The sequence below is a fragment of the Crocodylus porosus genome, unplaced genomic scaffold (assembly GCF_001723895.1).
Source record: "Crocodylus porosus isolate Cpor-Errol unplaced genomic scaffold, CroPor_comp1, whole genome shotgun sequence".
NCBI lineage: Eukaryota > Metazoa > Chordata > Crocodylia > Crocodylidae > Crocodylus > Crocodylus porosus.
Window position 1 is genome coordinate 47,649,553 of NW_017728931.1, and position 7,446 is coordinate 47,656,998.

Consider the following 7,446-nt stretch of genomic DNA (forward strand, 5'->3'; position numbering starts at 1 on the left):
AGATCTCGGTTCTGTCCCCCGGCCCTGGCACAGTGGGTGGCATAGGGGGATCCCCCCAGCCTTGGCACAGTGAGTGCTATGGCGGGGCACAGCCCCAGGACTGAGTGCTATAGGTGTCCCCCTGTACCACCCACAGCGCTGTCCCCCAGCCTTGCTGCTGTGGGTGGTACAGGGGGACACAGTTCTGTCCCCCAGCCCTGGGACAGTGGCTGCTGCAGGGGGATATAGCCCTATTCCCCGAGCCTTGGCACAGCGGGTGCTGTAGCGGGGCACAACCTTGTCCCGCAGCCCTGGCAAAGAGAGTGGTGTAGGGGGACCACGTCTCTAGTTACCCAGCCTTAGCACAGGAGGGTGGTATGGGGAAGGCTGTTGCCTCTGCCCCCTCCTCTCCAGCCTCTGTCATTCCAGGGCTGAGTAGGTAGTGTGCCTGCCCCTTATGCCCCATTCTTCCACCAGGGTGGGGTGGGTATGGCTGTTTCCCCCTGTATCCAGCTGCAGGGGCCGGGCTGGGTGGGGAGGGCTGGCCCTCTGTGCCCACTTGTAGGTCTGGGAGGTGGGGGCAGGAGAGGCTGTGCCTCCATGCAAGCCCTGAAGTGCCTCCAGGGCTCCGTTGCACCCGTGCATCTTGCGCTCCTTCCAGTCATGCAGGTTTGGTGCAGCTGGGATGCACGGGGAAGCCTTGCAGTGGCGGGGAACTGAGTACCTGCAGCATCTGGGAGCTACTGTTGTTTAGCCCCTTCCCCCCCGCCCACCAACTCAAGTACGCAAGTGGGTGCACAAGCTGGGCTGAAGGTGAGGTCACTGGGCTTTAACCCACTGACAGTTGCCATGCTCTCCTGCCTGAGCCTGCCCTGGCCATGGAGGTAGCATCCCCTCCCTGCAGGTGTGGGGGACACTGTGTTTTGGTGCAAAAGCCTCTTTGACCTTGAACATACAACAGTGTTTAAGCAGCAGGTGCAGAGGCTGGGACATCAGGGCTGGAAAGAGCCTTTTTCTGGGCATCTTAAACCTCCCCGCCCCCTTGCCCCTGTCCTCCAGACATCTGCGCCGAGCTCTGCCGTGTACGTCTGCAGTGGGATAGGCACACCGTCTCCCTTGTACACACAGGCAGGCTTGGAGAGAGCTGGGGAAGGAAGGGGGTATGTATGGGTGGATGAGGAGATGAAAGGCTGAGGGATAAGGGGTTTTTTTTCCCCCTCCCCACACTGCCTGGCTCTTGTGGTAGGGAGGAGACAGTGGAGCTGGCAGACGTTGCTGGGCTGATCCCTGGGGGTTCTCTGTGCCGGGGGGAGGGGAGCGTGTGTTTGTGTAAGTGTGGAGGGAGTATGGGGGGTATGTGTGTAGGAAGTGTGGAGGTTGTATGTGTGCATGTGTAAGGTACATGTGTGTAGGGGGGATGGTATGCGTCTGTGGAGGGGGTGGCAACTGGTTTGTCAATCTCTTGAGGCTTTATTTGCAGTAGCACAGTAATGAACTTTGTAGTATGACTGCAGATTGGTTGGTGGAACAGCTCTGCTTGTGTGTGTGCGTGTATGTGCGGCTTTTCAATATGGTTCAGTTTCAGTGAAGCCCGAGTTGTTTTACACATGCTTCAAAGCTTCAGTTTTCCACAGGAAATGGTATAAGCGTAACTGAACACTCAGCCACGAAATCAAACTTTGTTACATATGCAGTGGTTTGGCCGGCGACTGCGTGGTTGGGGCTGAAATGCAGTCTTTCTGGACAGATTTCATTCATGTTGCTGCTTGTTTACCAAAAGCTTGACACAGATGCAACACGATGATGCATCAACTTCCTGGGGATTTTTAATTTTTTTTTTCTCCGTAAGGTGTCCAGTATTTTTATTGATTTGTCTCTCATTTAATAAAGTCAGAGCCTCTGGAATTGAAATGTTTGTGTAAATGCAGTTACATATACACATAGTAGAAGGGAAATGGAAGGAGCTTGTTACATGTGTGATGAAATCAAATTTAAATTTGGGCCAACCTCAAAGGCAACACTATCTTCAAGACTGAGGGGCAAATATTGAAAACAGAGAAACTGGGTTAAGGTTGCTATTATGTTTAGTTTCACCCTTTTCAATTAGGCTGGTCCTGTCTGTGCCTTGTACCTGCTTACCTGTTGTTTTGAGACACCTTTTTTCCCCGTAAAGGGCCAACAGAAGGGGCAAATAATCAGTTGATGCAAATTGTCATAGCTCCATTATGTCATAGCTATACTGACTGAGGATCTGCTCCAAGGGACTGGGCTGAGCCTTAAATTAGAATTGATTTGTTGTTAATGGCTTATGTGTCATGGTCCTTAAGCTTTATTTTAACACATTTTCTCTGTGTGTGTGCATATGTTTTAACTGTGTTGCTGTCTTGTTTTTCCCTTGAGTCACAGTATTGTGTCTGTATATTTCAGATGGCAGTGTTTTGCATTTCTGACATTGCAGTGCTGTCTCTCCAGGCTTGTTTTGAGTCTTTCATTTTGTTTCATTGATTTGCAACTCCCATTCTTATAGCTCCCTGGATTCATTTTGACCCGTGTTTATCTCTTTTTTCCAGGGACATGATTTAGGGTTTTCATCTCCACTTTGTTCGTTGTTATACCTAAACGTTAGTTAATCTTATTTGTGGCTTGTTCCTGAGTTGAGCAAAACTCTGCCTTCAATGGAAATTTTGCCTGAATAGAAAGGGTAGGATCAGGCCATGGACAACCAGTTATGTATTTTGCTTCGCTTCTCCTACATAGATTCCACCATGTTTAGTGGAAGTGTTAGACGTGCAAAAGATGCAGGACCAGGCCTTAATAAACAAAACAAGGTTTTTTTTTTTTTTTATTTGTTCTGACTTATTTCATGTGCATGTTATGTACTGTGAGCACTGCTACAACAATTAGCACAGGCTTAATAAACACAGACATGATTAGTGTCCTCCCCTACCATAATATATGCACATCTGTTTACATAGCATCCATCCTCATCATGTCTGAGTCTCTCAATTTGCTAATTAATTTATCCTTGGGACTTCCCTGTCCACTCAGGAAGTATTATCATGTCTGCTTTCCGGATGGGGAACTGAGGCACAGAAAGATGTTAAGACTTGCTAGAATTGTACAGGAAATCTGTGGTACAGCCAACGACTGCTTGAAGCTGCATCTCTTTGTACTCCTTCAGTAGCATGATCACAAGATCATCCTTTGTCTGTATTAACTACTTGAATCAGACTTGTAATTACAGTGTATATCTAGCAATCCTTTCCTTATGTCTTGCAACCTGCCCACTTGTAGTGATCAGGAAACTGGCTGGTCCCTTGAGCATGTAAATCTGGACCCTGATTTTAATATTGCTTGTGAACTACAGCTGCATTTAACTGAAGGATGTTGCATGTACCCAGCAGACTGATGGAAACAAATTCCGTAGTCAAGGACCTCTTATGGAGGACACCAGGCAAAAATCACTCACCATTTCAATTTGAGAGAGGGAGAAACTGGGACTTGCAACTTGAGTTGTACCTTTTCTGATCATAATTTTGCTAGTATCATATGAGAAGGGTTGTAGTTTCACTAGTAGTTTGACAGACCAGGGTCAAACTATTTAGGGCTTTCTAGGTTAAAAAATAATTCTAAGGTGAGGTAACCAGTGAAGGTCATAGTTGCAATCTGTGCCTTGGATGGGAGTAGTAGAAAAATAGTGTGAGGATTAGGAAGCCACAAATGGATCCTTTTGCGGCTCTGCTCACTGTTTACTGGAAACAACTCAGGTTCCAACCCATTGTTCTTAGGCACAGCTGATTCCTGGTCATCCAGGAGCTGCTGAGACACTAATGACCGCTGTGCTCCCCCAGCTGCTTTTTTTTGAGCTATAACACTCTCTACAAATCGTCATCCAAGTCCTTCAGCCTATCAAATTAACCTCAACCTTGTCTAAATTTAGGTCAACCAGCTGCCCTCATCCAAGCCCATGTGCAGTAGCATAACTGAGGAGGGGGTGCAACAGGGGCAGCAACCCTGGACCCTGCCTTTGTTTGGGGATGTGCAAAATACCTGCGACTGTAGTGGGAGCTGATCATGCTGTTGTGATCAGCACTGTCCTGGGCATCCTGGGTGTAGAGCTGCACTCCTATGCCTCTGCCCAGATCTCATGCACCAGCTGAGTCACTCCTTCAGTGATGTGGCCAGGATTGGAATTGATGGAGGAAGAGGAGTGCTTGCCATTCACAGAGTGTGTGAAGGGGGGGACAACAGCCATGTGTTTCTCCTTGCTTAGGCCTCAACTGTATATTGAATAGGAGGGGTGCTGGAGTGGAACTGCAACAGCCATGAAAGAGCTGGTAAGGTAGATGTGCACTACCCACAAGGGCCTTCTGGGACCTCTGCTGTGTTTATTCCAAGCTCTTTTCTGGACCGATTTGGCCTCACCTGTACTCAGGGGCAAGTTGTCTTTCTGAATAGCTAGAGTTTTCATTTACTGGCTGACTGGAATTTTTTTTAAAAAGTTCACATCTGGCCTCTGGGGTTTTGTTGGTGCCTTGGCGATTTAAATAACAAACTCTGCCTAGATAGTGCACACTTTATATTTCATAATATTCACATGCAGCCAAATTGTTTCCTTTGGGTACAAAATCTGCTGTCGGTAAAAAAAAAAAAAAAAAAAAAAGTGGTAAGCAGTGTCACTTGTCACATTGTGACACAATACTGTATTTTGTTCCTTTAATCATCATTATTAACTAAAAAACTAACTGACTTTTAGGGTGTATCCAAGAGACCTAAGTGGGCTTTGGATCAAACAATGCAAAGAATAGGAATCGAGTCCTATTAGCCTATTATCATAGGGAAACACTAAGGAGTAAAAGTAGCTCAAAATTGTCTAGGCTCCCACATAGGATACCTCTTTCCTAAACTGAGGAAAAGTATTAGCTTATGTCTATGCCTGTATACCATATAGGCAACCTTTTAAATAGTTTAGGAGCCCTGAGTGGGCCTCCCTATCTTCTGCTGGAGAACTAGCTGAATGCTAACAGCAACAACATATGCATGCTCCTAGGTCCTGTTTGTTCTTTTATAGGTTCTAAAAGAAGTTATTTAGAACCCAGATGCATCTACCTGGTTTCCTTCTGTTCTTAGTGGTGTAGAAAATAGAGGTATAACAATTAGACACAACCTGAGGTCAGATCAGAGTTGGCTAACATGTGTTAATTAACCTAAATTTACCCTCAACCTCTTTTCTTAATCTAGGTAAACTCAAGAGACTCATAAGCAGATCAAAGACACCAATAAATTAGTACAGCTTAAGTAGACAAGGTAAAGCTTTAAAATTATTTTATAAAAAAACTATCTTCTGGCTTAACAGTAAACATGGCATATCCATTTATTGTTGCCTCTGTCATATCTCTTCCAGTTGGGCCATTCTAGATATTATTAAGATGTTAGGTGAATTGCAAAGATAAAGCTAAAAATTCCTGTTAAGCTGCCATCTAATATGATATATGAATATTCAGGGTAGGGGTGGGCAAAATGCGGCTCACAGCTGCCAGGCCATTCTATCCAGCCCACAGGGCCCCTAAAAAATTTCGAAAATTAATATTTATCTGTCGCTGGCTGCCTGTCATATGGCCCTCGATGGCATGCCAAAACTCAGTAAGCAGCCCTTCGCCGAAAATAATTGCCCACCTCTGATTTAGGGGCTAGAAAATGGCTGATCTTGACTAGCATGCTTCTCCCCTTCTCTCGCTCGCTCGCTGTCCCTTTCTTTCAATTCCAATTTACTTTCCTAGTTTGTGTTTGTATTTGTACTATTCCTCAGATTCTTCTTTGCTGGGTGTCATTTGGATTTGTCTCCTTTCGGTCACTTTCCTGTTCATTTTCTTGATGCATTTCCCCCTGTGCTTGCGTTCTACATTCCAAGGCTGAGATTTGCAATAGGATAACAGAGGACCCGTGAAATTCCACTACCATGTCTTGTAGGTGACACCTACCTCTGCTGCTTCCTCAAGTTTGTTCACTGGGCTCATCAAGCTAGCCACAGAGCGAGACAGCTGTGAACTTTGTCTGTTTCATTCTGCTGAGATTCTATATGAGATGTAGTCTATGAAGGAACAGTACAACTGTGATCTCTAGAAAGAGAGGAGAATAGAAATGAGCATTTGTCCTCATCTAGCTCCCTCATTCACAGAGGATCATGTCTGCTCTGTGGTTGCATATTGCTGTTTGCTTTCTGCCCCAGGAGTAGCTGAAGTGTGAAACTGCGAAGGGGTTGCCAGTTCCATTTCTCTGGTGCTAGCACCCTCAGGGAAGACTGTATTCTCTAAAGATAGGACAGATGAAATCCTGGAGGAGGGAAGGCAGGGGCAAGATGCAGAGATAGAGGAGGAAATGGGCATAGATCAAAGGTGTGAATGTGTGAGCTGCACAGACAGGAAAGTGATTTGTGATGGGAGGGTGGCTTGTTTAATAGGATCACAACCAACCTATCTTCTCATTCCTTGTGTCAGTAGTGGCCAGGAGCACTGCAGAGATGGCATGTTCATCTCTTGGGAAGAAGATGTGTGTTGCTGTTTGGTGACCTCCTGAATCTGACTGTGATGCTTTGCCAAGAGCTCAGTTTAGCTTGTGGGCAATGGCAGGGGGGGTGAGGCAGAGAGGCAGACTAAGACCTGGTTTCTAAGCTGAAGTTTTTTTATTGTTATAAATTTTTGGTTTTGGGCGTGGCACCCACAAAATAGTCATGCCAGTAAGAGCCCTCTTATTAATGCATTTCTATCAGTTTAAAGAAGATTGTTGTACCAATAGAATTATTCCCCTTCTCATACAGGAAAACACCTTTATGCCAGTTATATGTGTGGCCACACTGTTGTGTATTTATTGGTTTAACTGTACTGGCTGGTTTCTAAAGTAGCCAAGGCCTAGGACAGGGGTTGGCAACCTCTGGTACACGTGCCAAGGATGGCATGCAAGGCCATTTTGCTTGGCATGCTGTGGCCAGCCCTGGCTCAGGGTAGCTGCTGCCAGCGATGGAGCCTGGGCTGCTCCCAGCAGGGCTTGTGGCATCCCAGGTGCCTGCTGGGAGCAGCCTGGGCTCCCGGCTGGCAGCAGCTCCCCAGAGCTGGGACCGGCTGCAGCTGGGAGGCTCCAAACAGCTGTGCCAGGCTCTGGCATCAGCTCCGCACGGGCGCGTACAGGCACACCTCGGAGTGGGCGGTGGGGGAGGGGCCTGAGGCAGCGCAGCCCCAGTCTGTGCCCCGCTCATGGAACGGAGGTGATGAGCCCAGTGGAGCTGTTTGTAGCCAGCCCGGGCTCTGGGCAGTTGCAGCGGGCAGAGTGCAAACAGCTCCTCTGGCTGCACAGCTCTGGCATCAGCTTTGTGCTGGCGGCGACTGCACAGGCACTTCAGGGCGGGCTCTGTGGGACAGGGGCTTTGGGTGGGTGGCAAGGGACAATAGGGGCGTGGGGCAGGGGCTTTGG

General features: G+C 47.3%; 1 protein-coding gene across 1 annotated transcript in view; it reads left to right on the plus strand.

Annotated features, from left to right (window-relative positions):
- BTBD11 (BTB domain containing 11) overlaps window positions 1-7,446 on the plus strand; it is a 289,139-nt gene that overhangs the window by 1,588 nt on the left and 280,105 nt on the right. The gene's annotated exons all lie outside the window — the stretch shown is intronic.